We start from the raw sequence: 22,962 nt of genomic DNA on the forward strand, positions 1-22,962 counted from the left end.
GGGCCCTTAAACACGGCTGGAAGACATCAGAAATATGGTGCCAATTAACTCATGTTTCCACATGAAACTCTTTACGTAATGGGTAAAATGTAAATCGGTCCCACTCCCAGCGAATTAGACCGTTCTAATGAAAAATATAAATACTTTGTCCTAGTGCTCACCTCTTTCCATTGAATACTTTGTGATGTACATACGCACGGTCAGGAAGCTTGGGGGCCACTACAAGTCCTTGCACCAAACCTGAAAACAGCCAGCCGATTGTCACCTGAAGTTAGCAGTTATGGCCAATCAAAATTTCAACACTAAAAGAACATATGGTGCACAACTGTCTATAGAAAAATTGAAATTATCTACATTTAAAATTCTATGCCTCTTAAGAAGTTGATTATAAAAGTGGGGGAAAGCCTTTTTAAAAATCTAACAAGTAAACTGCATTACCGGAAAGTAGAATGCATTTTACCAGCATTGAGACTATCCAGGTCAAGATGGCATATTGAGAGCATGTGAAAACCTCCCCTTTCCAGCAGCTGGCACTTAAAATGATAGATTAAATACAATGGATATAGTTATAGATGTAGAATGTATGTATAGGTATAGATGTATAAACATACATGTGTAGTTGAAGACAAGAAAAAATCTCCATGGATTAGAAATAGAAAGGAACTCAGTAATATGAATACTTAAGTCTCATGGCTCAAAGGAATTTGGGTCTAGCTATGGGATGTTGAGACCAGGGCCTTAATGGTCTGATGGGATTGCTATCAAACCTACCTGACACAAGTCACATGGCTCAAAATCAGGCTCTGCAATTAAAGCTAGGAGCCAGATATGAGCTGCTTATCCAAAAATAATTCTGCCTGTCTGTAGTTATAGCTGGGGAAGAAGCAGAATCTCCTGCAGGACACAGAGCTCAGGTCTATCCCGTGTAAAGTTCACACCAGCAGCACAAAGCAAGATCCCACAATAAGCAACCAACAGAAGAGCCATCCCATGTGACTGGGATGAAAGGGGTTTAGGGCACTTACATCCAAGGTGGTTCTGTCCATTGAGCTAGAACTAATTGATTTTTTTAAACAAACAATTTTAAGAAGTTGAAGAATGAGACAAAGTTTCAGAACATGAGGAAACCAAAAGATTCATGTAAAAGTAATTTGGTTGTCCTTTATTCTTTTTTTAACTTTTAAGTTTGGGAGTAAATGTGAAGGTTTGTTACATAAACATACTCTAGTCACAAGAGTTTGTTGTACAGATTATTTCATCACAAGTATTAAGCCAAGTACCCAATAGTTACTTCTTCTGCTCCTCTCCCTCATCCAACATCAAATAGACTCAAGTGTCTGTTATTCCCTTCTTTGTGTTCATGAGTTCATCCCACTTATAGGTGAGAACATGTGGTATTTGGTTTTCTGTTCCTGCATTAGTTTGCTGAGGATAATGGCCTCCAGCTCCATCCATGGTCCCGCAAAAGACATGATCTCATTCTTTATGGTTGCATAGTATTCAATGGTGTGTATGTGCCACATTTTCTTTATCCAGTCTGTCACTGATGGACATTTAGGCTGATTCCATGTCTTTGCTATTGTTAATAGTGCTGCAATGAATATTCACATGCATGTGTCTTTTTGGTAGAATGATTTCTATTCCTCCTGGTATATATCCAATAATGGGATGGCTGGGTTGAATGGCAGCTCTGCAATTAGCTCTTTGAGGAATCGCCACACTGCTTTCCACAATAGCTGAACTAATTTGCACTCCCAACAACAATGTGTAAGTGTTCCCTTTTCTCCGTAACCTTGCCAGCATCTGTTATTTTTTGACTTTTTAATAGTCATTCTGACTGGTGTGAGATGGTATCTCATGGTTTTGACTTGCATTTCTCTAATGATCAGTGATACTGAGTTTTCATATGCTTGTTGGACGCATGTATGTCTTTTTTGGAGAAGTGTCTGTGTCCTTTACCCACTTTTTAATGGAGTTCTCTTGTAAATTTATGTTCCTTATAGATGCTCAATATTAGATCTTTGTCAGATGCATAGTCTGCAAATATTTTCTCCCATTCTGTAGGTTGTCTCCTTACTCTGTCAACAGTTTTTGGTGTGTAGAAGCTCTTAAGTTTAACTAGATCTCATTTGTCAATTTTTGCTTTTGTTGTGATTGCTTTTAGTGTCTTTGTCGTGAAGTCTTTGCCCACTCCTATGTCCAAGATGGTATTGCCTAGGTTATCTTCCAGGGTTTTTATAGTTTTGGGTTTTACGTTTAAGTTTTTTATCCATCTTGAGTTGATTTTTGTAGGTGGTATAAGGAGGGGAAACAGCTTCAATCTTCTGCATATGGCTAGCCAGTTATTCCAGCACCATTTATGGAATGGGACTCTTTTCCCCACTGCTTGCTTTTGTCAGCTTTGATGAAGATCAGTTGATCCTAGATATGTGACCTTGTTTCTGGGCCTCTATTCTATTCCATTGGTCGACGTGCCTATTTTTGTCAAAGTACCATGCTGTTTTGGTTGCTGTAGCCATGTAGTATAGTTTGAAGTTGGGTAACATGATGGCTCCAGCTTTGTTCTTTCTGCTTAGGATTGCCTTGGCTATTCAGGCTCTTTTTTGGTTCCATGTGAATTTTAAAATATTTTTTTCTAGTTCTGTGAAGAATGTTGTCGGTGGTTTGATAGAACAGCATTCAATCTGTAAATTGTTTTTGGAAGTATGGCCATTTTAATGATATTGATTCTTCAACATGGGATGCTTTTCCCATTTGTTTGTGTCATCTGATTTCTTTGAGCAGTGTTTTGTAATTCTCATTGTAGAGATCTTTCACCTACCTGGTTAGCAGTATTCCTAGGAATTTTATCATTTGTGGCAATTGTGAATGGGGTTGCCTTCCTCATTTGGCGCTCAGCTTGGCTGTTGGTGTATAGGAATGGTAGTGGTTTTTGTACATTTGAGGACCTTGAACACACTTAAAGTTATTTTCAGTACATCACCAACTACTATCTCTATTTTACCTTAATAGGAGGGAATGTTTTGCGTCAAATAAATCTCTCCCATTGGCTGAGCAAAATAACACATTAAGAAGTAGATTATTTCAGAAGCTCTTTGATCAAACTGTTAAAGGATTGAAGCCTCCCAACTCTTCCCATACATTTTCCTTGTGGGAAGAAAATAGATGTAACACTATGCTACTCAGTTATGTGTAATTTCAGTCATGATTGAAAGGCGGTTCTAAAATGAGTTAAAATATTATATTTAGTCCACATACTACCAAATCTCTTATTTTCAATATATGGAAATTATACAACTTTTAATAAAATGCAATTTGTTGATATTCATAATGAAGAATACTAGGGTACCCTGGGCACCAGATATATCCCTGGCTAACAATTTTATTCTTCTTGTTTTGATCCACTTATCTCTGCTAAGATGCAGAAGAAAAACACAATTCTTCTCTTTAAATTGTCCATTGAAATTGTTTTGTTTAGTATCATGAGTTGAGACTGATTTTGGGTAAAATCCCCTTTATAAAATGCGTAATAAATTTGCATATTAGATTGCAGCCACAGAAAACAAAAATCGTACCTGATGAAGTTCAAACTTCCTCAATTAGCAATGCCAAGATTTTGTCAAGATTATTATTGTCCTACTACTTAAAATGTAAAACCACTGTTGCTTAATCTGTCTTCACCACTGTTCTCAAATCCTATCCCTCTTAATTACTAAAATTGTTAATTTCCAGGTCAGAGTACCTGAAGATGAACTGCATTAAAGTATAACTACTATTTCCACATGTGAACTGTCATATGTAAGAAGAACTGAACACTGTTTCAAGTCATGAATATTATCATTCTTTGTGAAAAATTCTTCCCTGGGATGAATTTTTCTACTCCACAAAACAGATTTGGATACAAAGAATAAAATTAATTTCCTCTAATTGTACCATGAGGTAGCAGTGAAACAAATACATATAAGAACTGAAATCTTTTGCACAATAATTGTCTTGGTAAGTTAGACACTATTAGTACAGAGATTTTAATGTCCTATAGAATACAGAGGACATATTTTAAAATAAACAAAAAAATCCAAAAAATGAAGAGGCTTTCCAATTTCTTATGTAAAACAACATCAGTGGAAGAGCCCAGCAAAAAACAGTTTTCTGTATCATGAAGAAAAAGGTTGTAATTACATTTTTACTTTTGAATAAGCTCTTCTGCCTGTGTTGTGTCTGTGCTTCAGTCTAATCGAAAATGAAAAATCTCCAACGTGAAGAAACACAGTGACATCCAGAGCCTAAGGCTTGATTCACAAAGTAACTCCACCAGTAATATTTTTGTGGTTTCAGAAAGTGGAAAAACATTTTGGCTTGCAGTATTAAATTTAATTCATGAAGTTCAGTAGCAATACTTCTGAGGACAGAGAAAAGCCAGTTTTCAATATAACTAGTCCAGAAAAAAAAATACATTGTCAAAATTTCAAAATATGGGTTTTAGGGTTCTGAAACAGAGGAAGATATAAATGGTTTATTATATATCACAGATTGCAAAAAGATCATAAAGGTTTCCTAGGGTTGATACAGCTATCCAAAAAACAAGGAACAAAACAACAGAACAAAATACCAAAGGTGTTTTCCATTTTTGTTCTCTTGACTTTTATAATAGGATTCTAGTTTTCTAGTTGTCCAACAGTATGACATACATTTAAAAACTTAGAAATTAGGCTGTTTTCCACAGAATTTTTTTTGTTTTTGTTTGTTTGTTTGTTTGTTTTTGAGACAGAGTCTTGCTCTATCACCCAGGCTACAGTCCAGTGGCACAATCTGGGCTCACTGCAACCTCTGCCTCCCAGGTTCAAGTGATTCTCCTGCCTCAGCCTCCCGAGTAGCTGGGATTACAGGCGCCCACCACCGCGCCCAGATAATTTTTGTATTTTTAGTAGAGAATGGGGTTTCACCATCTTGGCCAGGCTGGTCTCAAACTCCTGACCTCATGATCCACCCACCTTGGCCTCCCAAAGTGCCGGGATTACAGGCGTGAGCTACCACACCCAGCCAGAAATGACATTTTTAAGACAATGAAAGAAAAGGAAAAGTCTTGGTTTGTGAGTATATACTTATATATGATTTGGGCGAGGGGGGTGGACATCAGGTATAACACAAACCACTTACAAAGATCAAGCCACATTTTTCACTGGTATCTGGCCATGTGTCAGAGTACTGGCCTATTTGAGACTCTTATGCCCATTGAGTATAGACACAAAGTTCCCAAAAAGAAAATATTAAATGCACCATGTTTCTTTTAGCATTGTATTCATAGTAGAAGAAAAAACATTAGAAACGTTAGAAAGTTGAATATTCAAATGAGGACTTCAAAGAATTTGTAGAGTTTGCGTTACAAAATCTAATACTTGTAATAAAATAATATGCTTTAATTGTATGTTTAAGAACATAATCATAATTTAAATAAAATTCTCCAGTTATTTTTAAAATAGTATAATTTCCCCCTTTGAATATCTGATTCCAAAACCTAGCTTACCTTAGTTATAAATCAAGAAAGGCTATCCCTTTTTATCTTGTTGAATATAAACATTGTTCTACATTCTCAAAAGCACAGAAAACATTTCCATTTATTAATTCTTTCTAATTTTCAATCAATGGAAATAGCACCTGTCAGAAAGCTCTCTTGCTGCCACTATCATACCCAAATTCCTTATTTTTTCTGGTTCCCTCAATAAACTGCAAGATTTGCTATACAGCAGTTACTGGCAATTTAATTCTATTACGTAATCAATGTTAAAAATATGATGTTTCGTCACATAAGTTTGCAATGGCAGAAACCTTATTAAAGCATATATTTTATTACACAAATAGACAGAAATTTAAACACTGGAAAACTGGAAGGAGTTTTAAAAGAGATAGCCAACCATAGTTTGTTTCATGTTAAATTTTTTCAAACCTTTAAAATTTAAATCTATTTATACATTTCCAGGTCAAAAGAAAACTCAAATGAACATAAGAATGATATAAAACTTAATACAGCATAAAAATAAACTATAATTGTTTTATGACTTTATATGCACCGAGGCTAAATATTAGCATATAGACCCAAGGAGTTTTACTAAAAGAATATTATGCCATGACCAAATAAGTTTCTTATCAGGAATAAAAGGATATTGAATATTAGAAGACTATTAAAGGCAATATTTGTTTGTAGAAGGTATGATTGTATATGTGAAAATGCAGATATTCTTTTCAAAAGCTGCATATTAAAATATGAAACTAAGCTGATTACAAAAATCACATAAAAAGCATGTTTTCTATGTAGAAAAAGTAAGATGTAATAGAAAAAGGACTTTAAGAAAGAAAAAAAAGGTATAAGTGGGTAGGAACTGTATTTTTAAAAAAGGTTTGACTGGGAGTGAGGGCACATAAAAGAAGTCTTACATGGAAAGACTTATTTTTAGGAGGGATTAAGGGATTAGGAAATCTGAAATTAATCTAAGATTCAATGTAATATAACCAAAATCCTGGAGATGTTGTTTTCTTTTCTTCCTGCCTTTCTACTTTTTATTTCATTTTTCAACTTCATGAGAATATCATCCTCAAGTTTGCTTGAAAAACTAAAGATTTAAAAATGGCCAGGAAAAAAGACTAATGTATAATGTATGTATAATGTAAACTATGACTAATGACAAGGAATTAGCCTTGCCAAATATACATACATAAAACTACAGTAAATAAAATATGACATTCCACAAGAATAGAAAGATGGAGCCATGAAACAGAATTTGAAAAAGACCCCGGTATGACTGTTCCTTCATTATCTGATAAAAGATATGTTTCCTTTACAGAAGACTAGACCACAAATAGTGTTAAGATAACTTATTTGAAAGGGAAAAAAATTGTAAGCTAGACAGCTATCTCGCTATTTACTTTAAGATAATTCCAAATAGATCACACACTTGAGATGTTCTTAAAAAACAGAAATAGCAAGGTAGATGCCACAATACACTGTCTTATTTTCATAAGTCACACACTGACATTTCTGCCATATTCTAGAAGCAAATCACTAAGTCTAGCCCATATTCAAGGGAAAATAAATTCGGCTCCACCTTTTGAAAAAAATACGTCGAAGAATTTGCAGACATTTTTAAGTCACTACAGGAAAAGCTTAAGTATTTATTAACAAAGGACTGGTTAAAGTTTAGCAATTGTCTCTAAACATTTTTCATAGCATACCGTTCAGCTAAAAAAAAAAAAATTAAACTGAAACATGGAAAATATAAACATTTTTAATTATATACCCATGCACTTGACTAATATAATGTTATAAAACATACAAATTTTTAAAGTTTTAAATGAGATAAAAAATAAACATAAGTAGAAGATCTATATTTTCTTCTCACACCCTAATGAATCATCTAAAGATCCCTGAGGTGAGTATACTCAGTTAAGAGATTACTGAAATATATGCAGACATTAAAAAAGCAAAATACTGAACAATATATGTAAGCATATCTCATCTCTGTAAATAAAATATACATATATGCTTTTACACGCCCATAAAATTTATATTCTACTATAAAAGAAATGCTTAGGCATAGTTATCTTAGGGAAAGGGTCAAGCTGGTGATGAGAAAAAGCAAAATTTTATATATCTTTTTATTCCCTTCTATAACTTGAATTTCATATGCATGTTTTCATTTTTATAATCACATATTTTCTTTTGTTCAAAGAAAAAAAAGCAACAATACAAAAATAAAAACAATCCAATAGAAAATGAGCAAAGAATATGGAAAGATAGTTCTCAGAAAAAGTGAGTAAAAATACTTCATAAACATTTAAAATATTCAACCTCACAAGAGTAATGTATATTAAAACTAGGTAGAGATACCATTTTTAATTTATCAAATTGGCAAATACCCTGAAGTTTGACAACACACTGTCTTTGCAGGAGGAAATGTCACTTTCCTTCACTGCTGTTAGGATGGCAAACGGATACAACCTTTGTGGAAGGCCATTTGGCAGTATCTACCAAATTAAAAATGTATGTGCTCTTTGACCCAGCAATTCCACTTCTAGAAATTTATCCTACAGATATATGCAAATAACATATGGTCAGGGTTATTTATGGCAGTATAGTAAATAATAGTGGAAATTGGTGTCAACCTAAATGTCCTTTAATAGGAGTCAAGTAAAATAAATTATGGTAAATCTGGTCCATTTAGTATGTTACAGCTATTAAAGTAAATAAGAGCCTCTTTACATGCATGTTTATGAGTTCAAAGACATATTATTAAACTTTAAAAGGCAAGGGCAGAACACCGCATAGTATGCTACCGCTGGATTAAAAAGGAGGAGGATATATTTATATTTGCTTGTGTGTACATAAAATTACTAAAAGGAGAGAGAAGAATATGACTGCTAGTGGAAGGCAAAACCGGATGTCTGGGACAGACTGGGTGGTGGGCATTTCACTATGTATACTTCTGTAACTTTTGACATTCGACCTATGTTAATGTATTACTTAAATTAGATAGTATAAAATAATGATACTGGCTAATACTTAATAATAACTTGCCCTGTGCTAGACACTCTACTCCTTTACATATTATTTAATTCATACATTTTACAGATGAGGACACTGAGACCCAGGAAGGCTAAGAACCAGCTGAAGTCCTCCCAGAAGCAAGGGGTGGAACTGAAATATTACCCCAGGTGGTCCAGGTCAGACGCATTGCCACCTGGCAACTAAACATTAATAATGCCACTTGTTACGAGACGCAGTTGGGATTATTCACTGTTCATTGACAGTCAAAATAATTATAACAAAAGTAATTTTTCCAGTGATATTATCTTATAAGACTTTACAGATGACATTCAAATGGAACCACCAGAGATGTATTAGATCAGTAATCAGGAGATATGGATGTTAACCAGCTCTACGTTTTATTTTGAAATCCAGACCTATCACATAACTTAAGTTGCCTGGATTATCACAAGTCCTCCAGCATTTTGGGGTCACCCTTTTCTTTAAAACCAAGTCAAATTGTTTGCGTATCCACCTCAAATCACAACAGTGTCTCACTCACTTTTCCCCATTCCAAAGGCCATATTTCTAATGCATTTAGGACAGCAAGGGTTGTTTCCCATCTGCTCCTAAATCAGGCCACCAGAAAGCCACTTTTGGACTGTTGCCATACATCTACACATGCTGTGTTCTCAGCCTTCATCCCTTATTGATGGTCACTGCCATGAGCTTGGGAACCGGCCCCCTCTTCCCTTTTCCTACCCAAGCACCATGAACACTGTAACAGACCATTTCAGGTACTGTCAAGAATATATAAAACAAGACAGAAAGGACTTCAAGTCAACGAGGGTAGGCCTTATTTTCTATACAATATTTGAATTTTGCTTTGCCACATTGTGGGGGTGGGGGGCAATGCCTCTGTCTAACAAGAGGCATTGTTCCACCTTTTCCAAATCCACTGCTAACAATAAAACTCCCTTTGTGAAAGATAGAGAAATTTGTAGTTATAGGAGAGGTTTAAGCCATATTAGTTTTTGTTCAGTCTCAGAAGGTATTTCTCTATAGGCTCCAAATAGTTGAATATTCAAGAAGTTGACTATCTGGGAGAGTTCACGAACCTTCTTTTATTCAATCACCAATGCTAAAAGTCATAAGCTCAATAAAGAAGAAAACAGAAAACAGCTTCTGTTTTTCCTAATTGAAACATCTCTGTAATAGCTGAAAGCAAAGCCTTCAAGTTTCCATGATTTCAAATTCTTTTATCAACAATGTGACAAGGAACAAGAAAATTTATACATCCCAGGGGCAAGACACTGAAAATATGTTTCAATACTGACCTGTACACACAGCTACAAATTGGTGATTTTTAAGAACAGATTTAGAAATAAATCTGAAATTGGCCAAATCAGTTCGTAAATGTTAACAGGGCAGAGTGGATATCTTTTCCAGAATTAAAACTGTCTCAAGTCCTGTGTTAACAATGGTAGGAACACTTTTATTGTATCAGGACAATCTATAGTTTGTCTCTCAAAATCATTTTTAAAAACCACAGGGGAGGTTAAAGGGCAAAACAGTTGCCTACATGATCTTCCCTGATATTAGCAGTCCCTGGGATTACCTCCAGCACTCTCTACTCTTCCCCATTACCTCTCCAGATAACTCTAATGGCAAGTAATCTAAATGCTAGTACTGCACTGTTGGCATTTGTACCCACCATTCCTTGGAAGCTGGCATTCTCCACGACTTGAACAGATGAAAAGAGAGTTATGTCAAGAAAACTGCTGGCTCTGTTTTTCCTATTTCAGGGATTCAAAGTACCTATCTTTCCGGGCTCATCACCCCAGCTACCCTCCAAGTGGAAATGCTTAGTGATAGTTCTCAGAATCCATGGGGCTTTCCTGATGGCTTTCAGATGGTTTTAACCCAAACTTGGGTACAAAGTTCAGCATCCTAGCAAAGATGGACAAGGGCAAGGTCACTTGGAGTCAAGTGTGGGTTAAGATAAAGCCATTGCTTCATCAGCAATAGGAGGCAGTCAGTAAGTTGTCGGTTAAGGGTCAGGATGCTGTGACTGAGAAGGCAGGGGCTGGCCTCTCTGGCCACAGAGTGCGTAACTGAGGCAATCAGAAAGGTTTGGGAAGAACAAAAGGTAGAACAGTGTCAGGGTTAGACACTAGACCAACAGACTGCTTCAGTTAGTTACCTGCCAGCTGTGTAGACTTTGTGCTCACCGTTTTCTCAATTAAAGGAGAAGAATACCTAACTCATGAGTTCTTTTTGAGCACTAAATGAGTTCATACATTTAAGTACTTAGAAGAGTGCCTAACATAAAGCAACTACTCAATAAATGTGTTAAGTGTAATTAGCTATCATTACATTACTCTTGCTTCTTTAGATGTCCAGGGCCACACCACGGGACACATTTCCTGGCTCGCATTGACATTCTAAGGGACGAATGCCAGGAGGTCTCTAAGATGGTATGGTCCCTAGCTTGGGGATCTCATGAAAGAGGCAGCAGGTATATGGCTAGGCAGTCAAAGTAGCCAACCCAATAGGTCAGGTAAGATACAACATGGAATTTCCTCCTTAGTAACTTCTCTAATTCCATCCTAGATGGTTTTCTAAGAATGAGGAGATTCACCAGTTTTCTAACTGTGGTTGCCACTCTCTCTTTGACCTCATTATCTAGATAAGCAGCTTGGATCGATGGGATAAAAACGGCATGCACTCTTCATTAAGTCAGCTCATGATGCAAGTAGCTTCCCTCCTTCAGTGAATTTCAGTGTTCATTTCCAAAGCCTGGCTGAGCAGCAGTGTCAACGCCCCTTCTTAATAGGTATTGGAGAGGCTGAGTCTGGTTATTCCTTGTCACTCTAGCTCATGGAGCACTCAGTGCCAACTGTCCTCAGGGTTTTTAGACCAAAATTATAAGACAATAGGAAATGTCCATTTAACATCCTTGCTTCCACTCATGTTTGTTTGGGCCTGGTGACTTCTTACCTGGGAATGCATTTGGAAACTTCAAGTTACCTGCAAAACGTCAGTAAAACTACACACAATGAAAGAAAGAACCTTGAAGAGTCCATTTTGGTGTCAGACAGCAAGGGAAATTGTATAGTATTGAGTCTTAACAATGGCCATTGATATAATTTAACCAAAGGCAAGTTGTCTTGACTCAGAACTTTCCAGAAAGAGAAATAAAATCGACTTAATTCATTTGGGTAGCAACCAGACTTTGGTTTATTTTCTTCATATCCTAAAGAATATTTTTTAAGCCAAAAAAAGATAGATGAAAGGAATAGGGCTAATACAAGTCAATTTTAAATAAATTCTGTTTTGTCCAAAAGCAGTGCCAAGTTCACATCAGGCACAAGAAAACCAGAGTAAACACCAGAGAGTTGAAAGTGTGATTGTCCCCTGCCCTTCAAGGCCACATGGTACTGAGTAGCAGCCGTAAGAGCTTTGTGAAAAGTGAATCCAGTCAGAATGCAGACACCCCCTCCTCTAATGGAGACAGACCAACGAGAGATGGAGGATTTGCTTTTGACTTGGGATAGAATTTTTATTCTACCACACACAAGGCAATAAGACAGTGATCAAGGCTGCCTCCTCCCTTAGGATTTTAAAATATACCCAAGCCCAAGAGGTGACAGGGGTTGGGGGAAAGCAAGGGAAGGAATGAGAAGATGTTTGTCAAAGGGTACAAAGTTTCAGACCCACAGGAGCAGTAATTTTAAGATTTGTTGCACTGCAGGATGACTATCGTCAAGTGGCAGTAAAGAACTTGCTCACACACATGAACTTTCAAGCTAGACATTGGGTTTTTTGGAACAATTTCTTTCCTTGCCAGGTCAATATCCTTATATAAGTTATTTAAACGTCGCTAAGCCTCTATAAAAGGGGTTAATAATAATCCTCCTGCATAGAGTTGTGAGGATTAAATGTCTTCACGCATGGGAAACATTTAAAATGTCTATTTCAACAGAATAGATAGTAGACATTGGAGACTCCAATAGGTTGGGGAGTAGTCAGGGATGAAATACTATCTATTGTGTAGGGTCCAATGTACACTGTTCAGGTGATGGGTACACTCAAAGCCCAGACTTCACCACTATGCAATATGTCCATGTAACAACTGTGCTTGTACCCCAAGTCTACAAAAGTGAGAAATAAAATGTATATTTCCAGATAAGAATTTCAAATGTCTTACCATAAAAAATGATAAATTAGCAAGGTGATAGATATGTTAATTAGCTTGATTTAATCATTCTATACGTGTGTATATATGTATATGTGTGTATATATATGTATATATGTATATATATACACACGTGTGTGTGTGTGTGTGTGTGTGTGTGTGTATACTTTTTTTTTTTTTTTTTGGAGACAAAGTCTCATGCTGTTACCCTGGCTGGAGTGTAGTGGCACTATCTCAGCTTACTGCAACCTCCACCTCCCGGGCTCAAGCGATTCTCCTGCCTCGGCCTCCCGAGTAGGTGAAATTACAGGTGTGCACCACCACACCCAACTAATTTCTGTATTTTTAGTAGGGACAGGGTTTCACCATGTTAGTCAAGCTGGTCTCAAAACTGACTTCAAATGATCTGCCCATCTCAGCCTCCCAAAGTGCTGGGATTATAGGCGTGAGCCACCACACCAGCCTTAATCATTCTGTATTATATATATAACATCACACTGTACCCCATAATTGCATACAATTATGATTTGTCAATTAAAGATAATTTAAGAGAGATCAGAGTAAAACATACACCCAAGCTCAATAAGAAGTTATCAACTATTAATCTAGAAAATGTCTTATATCTTGATTTGAAGTATATACATTTATTATTTCCCACACCAGATACACTGATAACTTTCAGTCCTATGGATAATTAAAAGGAATTATGATTGTCTTATATATATAGCATAATAATCACTTACTTTACAATATATAATTTGCCATCCACACATTACCATTTTATCTGGCCATTTAACTACAGGTAATGATCCTTTATGAATCAAGCCCACGACCTGGAGATTTTCTATCTCATGTTCCTTTGGACCATTGCAAAAACAATATAGAATGCCTGCAGTGGAAAATTAGGCCTAAACTTAATTATCTTGCAGCCTATTTCCTGAGTTTAATTAACTTTTCTGAGTGATTTCTACTGCAATGAGGACTAGGCCCATTTTGTATTATTTAGTGTCATAATTTCTCTTCTCCCTCAGTTCCAAGGACACCACAAGCTCCCTCTAGTCCTAATTGCCATGGCAAATGCAGAGAAGAGAACTGAAAAACAGCTATAACCAAAATTAAGAATGTGCGGCTGTGCATACTAACATAGGGTCGGAAATACTATGAGTATGCTATCTATAATTTCTGCTAACCTCTAAATGAACTGACTTTAAATATTTTATTATCTTGTTAAGTAAACTCATATTATAGATTCAAGTTCATGTCATTACCGATCAGGCTGTTTAAGGAATATGAATTCAGCCCAGCCAACAGCCTTTCATATGCTAGAATATGACACACAGTTTGTAGTTTAAAGTGTCTTCCTTCTCCATACTTATGCATAAAGCTACTCTAAGAAGACTAGATGCAGAAAGATAACCTGCCTCTAGAAAGCATCTGAACCTCTTCCCCATAGTAGTGGAATGAATGTGGCCTTTGGAGCCCAGCAGATTGAAATCAATCCAGGCTTCAGACAAAGGTAACTGCCCCATTGAGCAGTTGAGATAATTAAATAAGATAACCAATCACCTCCCTTGCCTTTCCCTTTCATGATATAAAATGTTTTAGGGAACAAAACAGTTATTTCCAGGGAAAGTATTGCTTGGCTTTCAACATGCCAGTGTGTTTTGTGAATGGCTAAAAGGGCATGTGAGGAGGCAAACAGACAAAGAATGAGGGGGCCGGGTACAGTGACTCACGCCTGTAATCCCAGCACTTTGGGAGGCCGAGGCAAGTGGATCACGAGGTCAGGAGTTCGAGACCAGCCTGAACAATATAGTGAAACCCCGTCTCTACTAAAAATACAAAAATTAGCCAGTCATGGTGGCATGCGCCTGTAATCCCAGCTACTCAGGAGATTGAGGCAGGAGAATCGCTTGAATCCAAGAAGTGGAGGTTGCAGTGAACCGAGATCACACCACTATACTCCAACCTGGAAGAGGGGACCTTCTGCTGAGACGGGTAAGAATGAAACAAAATAGAGAAAAGTTTGTGAAGAATGTTGTTTGTAAGAAAAAAATAGAAAAAGCCATGGAGAAAAGATGGAAGAGAAAGAATACAAAGTATTCAGGACATGTCGACGTAAAGCAAAAACGAGCCGCAGCTTCTAGGAGAGTCTATGACAAGAAAACAAGAACTCCAAGAAAACAAAGTGCTCCCAGGTCACCTTCTAGCCTCCAGATCCTGCTTCCACTTTTATCCATGGCTTTGGTGCTATTCAGGCACAGAGCTTGGCTTCGCACCAGGTGGGCAGGGAGCTGATGAAGGTTGGTACTGAGAGGTGCTGTAAACATTCTGATCCCACCAGGTGCCTCATGCCTGTCTCGTCACTCATTCACACTGCTGGGCCAGTCATATGGTTGAGATTTTTCTTGCTTTAAAGCAAAATTATCATCCTTAGTTCTGCAATGGGGAAGGTAAGGGATGAGGGATGATCTCACCACCGAGGGACATTTTGACTGGCTCCATCCTGTCCCTCTTTGGTCCCCGCCCCGCTTAGCTAGCCATGGAGATTTTCCCTGCCATGCCAACATCTATCTTTGAGCTGTCCAGGATCCTATTTCTCACCCAGGTATAAAGGGAGGTAGAATGAGGAGTGCTTACGATGGTGCTGAGCCATGGAAAGGGGCATCTCCACTCCAGGAACATCAGTTGGGGGCACAGATTGATGCCAGTACTGGAGGGCAGGCTGCTGTCCACATGAAGTCCTCTCCCGAGAGCAAAGAGAATAACGCAGATCTTTGGCTCAGGTTATGTGTGATGCCACAGCTTTAGCTGACACCAGTGATAATGGCTGATACTTGCAGTGTTCTTTCCTAGGCTTACCAAGGTGGTTGTCCAGACTCAAACACAAGCAGCTCTGGAAATATTCTGTTCTGTTATTAAGTGTCCCATAGCTGAGATGTCAGGATTGAACCACCCAATCCTTATGTAACTAGGGCAGTGACATGTGCTGAGGTCCTGACATTCTTGTTGCTACTGTGACCGCACTCACATCATCTCTAGACTTGGAAAAATTCCCCTCCACACATTCATCTTCTTGCTTTCATTCAGAATTCTCAAATCTACCTTGTTTAGAGAAATAATTCTCAAGAATTAGCCCAATATTTGATTCTATTTTTCAAAGACAAAAAATAGACTCCGGCATAATAGAGAACTTATTTCTCTCTCATATTTAGTCCATAGTCTTGGCCATCACAGGCTCTTACAATCCATGTACTGGTCCTTATTTTAAATTAAAATTTTTAAGACTTATCCCTGAGATTACACTGAGCCGTAATGGGCTTTGTACCTGAATATCTTCTGCCTAGGTCTCTCCCCAGCCGCCCACACACTCCACTGCACAGGCCTTAAATCATCCCTACACACCCTGCTCTTGTACCTGCCAACATCATCCACTGTCTAAATGCAGCTAGCAGCTGTTTATTTACAATTAGATCTGCCAGCTGGAAAGCAAACATTCTACGTTACCGAATCAATCAATGTTTCAGGGAGCAGGAAAAAAAAGTCAGGTACAGCATGAAATGGAAGACAGGAACATTACGTTATATTGCAGCTGTCCTTGTCCAATGCCATTAGACATTCTCAGCAGTAAGAATTAATATAACTACAGCCTATGATCAGCTGTCTTCTAGTCACAGATTTGACATCTAAGAAATACAACCTACTAGAGGTAAGGATTTGGGTTATAGAAGGCCATAGCCTGATGACATGAACAATTCTGTCCTAAGGGATGGTTCTCTGTAATAGAATCAGGTTTTCTACCCAATACTATGTTTCTCATTTTTTTTTCTAAGTAGTGAATTCAAGTAGTGATTAGAGCTGAATCATACACATTGATATTCAAAATGATATATTACCATGTACATGTTACTTGGGAGTATTTTATATGTATTTGGGTGCACTCTCTCATTTCGGAAATATCAAATGATTAAATCCTCATAAAGTGGCCCTTGACAAGTAATCCTTCAGTTTTTATTGACTTACATATTTACTGGCGTTCTTGACCTTGATTTCACTGCTCATTCATATAGCACAAGTTAAAACATGTTTGCCTGATTTGTTCCTCAAATTAGTAAAGCAAAGGAGAGTAACAATTTAATAGGAATACAGCAGCAAAAGTCTAACGGTGTGGTTTGGGCTTAGAAATTAATGCTCAAATTGGTGAGGCTTTTTAATCAGATCTGTTTGAGTTTTCTTCTAATTTTTGTTTTTTTGGTGGTGATCAATGGGAGTTATAATGGAGAAAGGTGACTAGTTATAAAATTGAAGAGTCACTAACCATGAGATTTTAGTATACAACCTAATATTTTTGGCCCATGAAAATTCCATATGAATGCATTCATACTTGTCAATGTCCTCTAAAACTCCCTGCAGTTTAATTGAGTAGCCTTTCAAAGAAACTCTAGAAATGTCCTTCTCTAGCCCTGGTGTGCTATGAATTTGAAAGTCTCCACTGTGTGTGCTGGCTCCTAATAGGCAACAGTATTGTGCAAACGTAGAAACATCTGCTGCAGCCACTAACAGCTTATTGAAAATGTCTAGCCAATCCTGCAGCAGATCCCCTCTGCCCCCATTAGAAAATATGCTGGCAGTCAACAGAAACACAGAAAAACTTGGAGAGCTTCAGAAAGCAGGAAAAGACAGTGAAGGGCTTTGGGAGAATAAATAAAACCCTCTCAGCCAAGTTGTAGGATTGGCCATTTGTGGTTGCAGAGCCTTCATTAAGAGGTTTCCATTTTCTATAGCCAGTTGTTTCCCCTCCCCAACCTTACAGGTTCAGACTCCACCCTTTCACCACCAAACTACCTCAACCTCAAGAGGAGTGATCCACTTTCATACTACCTGTTCACCTCACTATTCAAAGTAGCCTTATAAATACTCAGTTTCCCAGAGTACATGGGAGAGGGTATGGTTTAAAATTACAAGCAAATGCTGGGAAATAGTTAAGTTGGTGCTGTGAGTAGGCAAACTTAGAGAAAGCTCAGACTGAAAGGCAGGCAATCAGACCATTCATTGCAGGACCTCCACAGGCACAAGGGGATAAAGTCTCAAGCTAAATAAAGGTCAATAAAAATTGAAAGAATGTTCCCAGGGGTGGGAGACTGTGTTGAAAACAGAGAGCTAAGTGTGGGGCAGTCATTTGCTTCCGGTTCCTTGGGAAAAACAAACATCATGGACCTTGCGATGATGCCTTTTCCTTTCTCACAACAGCTCACTGAGTACAAATCAATTGGATATGACCTACTCAAAGTCATTGTGTTATTAGAGCTTTTCATTCTTTTTGTTTTGCTCCTGGACGATCCCTCCTTTCTCCTTCACCTTATGTTCTCATTCCCATCACTCATGGCATTCAAGTAACATCATATTGGTTTCGATTATTTGATTGAACGCAACATAAATGAGTTCTAACTTTAGCAAAAGAAAAAGAAAAAAGAAAAAAAAAAACAGGCAGCTGGAAATGGAGAAATATATCAACTGGAAAGGTAACCTGAGTAGCCAGGTATAAGGAAAGAAGAAAACCAGGGTAACACTAGAGAAGTAATGGACAGCCTCTTCAGAATCACCAAAGGATGAGTCAGATCCAATCATTTGGAGTCTTATTGATGTTATTCAGGATTCAAATTCCTAGGTAGGGTTATGTGCCTACCCTTGGGCAGGCTAGGGCTGGGCCCCCAGATTGAGATTCCCATGGAGGCTGTGTGGAGTTGGCGAGGGGAAGGTCCACAGTGCTGGTGGCAAAAGGTAGGCTGGGTGCTGGGCAGGCACTGCCCTCAACCATCCCCCACAACCACATCCAGCATGTACATGAAGCAATGGGATGAAGCTCAGAGAAACTACATGTCAGGTTCAGCTCCTAAAATACAAGTTTATCCAACTGCTCTTCACTTTATTGCTAAATACATCCTCTTCTAACACTGCATTTGATACATTTCATTCCTTCCTTTAACACAGAAATTTCTCATTTCAGTATTTAGCTTTCACAGTGAACTGTCACCAGGCTTTAATTCCTGCCATGGTCTGAACATTTGTGTCTCTCCAAAGTTCATATGTTAAACAAATCCCCACTGTCATGGTATTCAGAGGTAGGGCCTTTGGGAAGTGATTAGATCGTCAGGGCAGAACCTTCATGAATGAGATTAGTGCCCTTATAACAGAGGCCCCAGGGAACCACCATGTGAGGACACAATGACAAGTCAGCAGTCTGCAACGCACAAGAGGGCCCTCACCAGAACCCAACCATGCAGCGACCCTAATGTTAGACTTCCCAGTGTCCAGAACTGACAAATAGGTTTCTTTTGTTGATAAGTTCCCATTTATAGTACTTTATAGCCCAAATTAGTCTACTAAGGCGAATCTCCACTCTTGCCCATTAAATAATTCCGATTAATTTTATCATAAAGACCAAGACATAGCTATAAAAAATATCTCCCAAAAAAGTCATTTTCAATCACATTAGTGCTGTCCAGTAGAATTTCCTGCAATAGTAGAAATGTTCTATGTCTGGGCCATCCAATGTGGTAGTCACTAGCCATGTGTGGCTAGTGCAACTGAGGAAATGAATTTATTTAACTTCAGCTAATCTACATACAAGTTCAAATAGCCAAACGTCAGCAGTAGCTACCATCTTGGACAGTGCAGAAGAGATATAATATCCTAGAAATTCTCTTGGGGAATCTGTATGGCTTCTACATACTACTACACTCATGTATTCCATCAATGCGGAGTGTTAAAAGCTAAACTAATATTTTTCTGAGAATGTTATTAGCACTCTGTACCAATTGTACAAATGTGGCTAATGAGAAACCTTGTAGATAGTTGACTTGCATTAGGTCACCCAAAATCTAAACCATGCCAGAGCAAATACACAAAGCTCCAGGAAGTCCCAAGCTTTAGCTCTGCTTTCCACAGGTGTGTGACCTTTGGCAAATCCAGTTTTCTACTACTTGAAAAGAAGGAGGCTAGGCTGCATGCCCTGGGGTTCTCTCTTCCAACTCTAACAGCTACAATTTTAATTTTTCTCCCATTAAAATCTAGAAGCTATGAGACAGGGGTTGCAAATATAAATGGCTACAGTGTCCAGTCTGGCAAATGAAACTTGCCAGGTGAGGACAGGAACAAAATGGAAAATGCATGCCCTAGGCAATTATACAGCTGGGAACATCAGTTCATTTCATATTCTCATTTTCAAAGAGACCTCAGAAATTTTTAATTGAGATTTGAAGCAATTTGTAAGGAAACTTGTGAGCTAACCAAAACTCACCCAGGGTATGACATGGATTGCTTCAGATAGATTATAGCTCTGTCCTCCAAGTGGTCTCCCTCCCAACCACCACCACCATCACATTCAGAATTGTCTGATTTCTCCCACACTCCCGTATTGTCCTCAGTTGAAATTATTATTTCTAAAGTTTCCTTCTTGGGCTCCAAACATGATTTATATTAAAATGTTGTCTGTTAGATCAACCCACAACACCTCGATTGGGAAGGTGGCTTTGTTTCTAATTAAGAGACAAAAATTATCAGAATGTAGCCAACATCGACAGATGCCCCAATCTCTCCCTTATTATTCGTGATGATACGAAGGAAATGTGAGCATAAAGGGAATCCAAGCCTTCTATGATTCATTGAAGTTTGTGTTTTGAACAAGTTACATTCAACTTAGTTTCAGATAAAATTGCAAATAGCTGCTGCCCAGAAAATTCTAACTTTTCACTGAAGCATTACTTGTCAACTACACAATCTTACTGCAGTAAAAGGACATAACCACCAGGTGGCAGCATTATATCATTGAAGAAGCTCAGACCTTGAACTTGAGGTGTATTTATAAAAATTGTCTTGGCATAGTCTAGTCAATCTACATGTCTTCTAGATTTCTTTCTTATTTTCTATCAGTTATTAATATTATTTGAAATTATTGTGGCTTAAGCCATTCACCCTGAAATCAGCTTTAAATTCTTAAAATGTTCAGAGTTACCAATACCTTGCTGATGATTAACCTGTTTGTCTTATATGCTCCTGGGACTAACGGATGTTGCATTTTTTAAGAGAAACCCTAAATGGTAAGATTTGTGTTCTGGAATCTCAGGAGTACTGTATATGTATACTAGCTCAGGAGGCAACCTAGATAATAAGCAGAGAATCTTTTGGAATGCAGGAAGTGCACTTCTGTGTACTCTGCAAATGAAACCTAAATTCAGATCTCAACTATAATGAGTAACAACTGGTCCCCAGCCAACTAAGAATCAGTTTCTTCTCTCATCCTCACTTTCACCCACTCACACATCAACTTTGTCTTTAGTCAGCCATGGGTAACTGCCATCTCCTCGCAATTCAAGGCAAAGCAAAATGTATTTTACCACTGAATATACATGTATACACACAAACACACACACACACACACATCCATAATATCATTTTCTACCTAAAAAGAAATAACTTTAGTATCACCATATATTCAGAAAGGGTTCTAATTTTCCATTGTCTCAAACGTTGTCTTAGTCCAAGCCTATCGCTATAAACAAATTTGTTCTTTATAAATTACCCACCGTAGCCAGGCGCAGTGGCTCACGCCTGCCATCCCAGCACTTTGGGAGGCCAAGGAAGGTGGATCACCTGAGGTCGGGAGTTCGAGACCAGCCTGACCAACATGTAGAAATCCCGTCTCTACTTAAAAAAAAAAAAAAAATTAGCCAGGCGTGGTGGCACATGCCTGTAATCCCAGCTACTTGGGAGGCTGAGGCAGGAGAATCGCTTGAACCTGGGAGGCAGAGGTTGCAGTGAGCCAAGATTGCGCCATTGCACTCCAGCCTGGGCAACAACAGCGGAACTCTATTTCAAAAAATAATAATAATTAAAAATAAAATAAATTACCCAGCCTAACAAAATACCTTAGGCTGGGTAATTTATAAAGAACAAATTTGTGTCTCATTTCTAGAGGCTGAAGTCCAAGATAAAGGCACTGGCAGGTCTGGTGAATACCACCCTCCACTTCCAAGACGGCACCTCTTAGTGCATCCTCGCATGGATGAAGTGCAAACAGCGTCCTCACACCTCTTATATAAGGATGCTAGAACCATTCACAACGGGCCCAACCTCATGACTTAATAACTTCCTAACATTAATACTATCACATTGGTGATTAAGTTTCAACATATGAATTTTGACAGGACACACTGACCACAGCAAATGTCCTCATTTAAGGAAACAGAAGTTTCCATACCTTTTACTCTTCCTGGCCCCTCCCTGCTTATACAGTTAATTTGGCAGAAGTTCACATTTGGACTTGGAAATCCATCACTGGTAGAGGGTAGAGCAGCGCTGAAGCCTGGGGGCTGGGGATTTTGACCTCACTGACCCTTACGGCTCATCCTCACAGTAACCCCTCCCAAAATGGAGGGCAAATCTGCCCCATCTCCATTCTCAGAGGTGGCACGGAAGCAAATTTCTGGCAATATCAGAATAGCCATTTTTATCTGATTCCAGCAAACACGAGCTCAGAAATAAAGCCAGTTCTCAGAGAATCTAATATAAGCTTAGTAATATTAATTGTTTAAAAAAAAGTTATTTTTTTAATTTAATGAGACAAGAAGCAGATTCAGTGGATCATTCAGGTTCTTAGGGATGCCTATCTGCCCTACCCACCCTTAGAAAATCTAAAAGAGGTTATGGACACTCTCTGCACCTAAAAGAAAAAAGTCACCTGCACTGTCAAAGAGTACACGTTTTCAGAGGACTTGGGAACTGGGGACCCACACTTAGCTTCAAAGAGGAGAACCTTTGGCACCGTCAACCTGTTTCCTGTGAGGGCTGTGCTGTGCACATAGGACAGTGTAACAGCACATGAAGTCAAGCAGAATGTGACCTACAATCACTCTCTTCAACCTAAGTATCTACTTCCTAGCAAGTTGTTCATTTGTCGGTTTTGTATTATTTTGTTTTCTCCAGACCAGAGCATCTGAGAGATGAGCGAAAAACTATCTCCCGAAAAGCCAAGGGAAGGTGCCAGGCTCACAGGTTTTGGTGGTTGGTGAAAAGGGAGCAGACATTCTGCGGGCAGTTTGGTCATCTACCTGGAGGCTTCAAGTTCTGCATATGCCTTGACCGACCTTGGCAATCTTCCTTCTAGAAATGTATTCTAAAGAAATCATTGTGACTGCACCAGTGACGTAGCAAAGGACATTCACTACAGTGTTGTTTAAAATACTGA

This window comes from Macaca mulatta, chromosome 6 (assembly GCF_049350105.2).
Source record: "Macaca mulatta isolate MMU2019108-1 chromosome 6, T2T-MMU8v2.0, whole genome shotgun sequence".
Lineage (NCBI taxonomy): Eukaryota > Metazoa > Chordata > Mammalia > Primates > Cercopithecidae > Macaca > Macaca mulatta.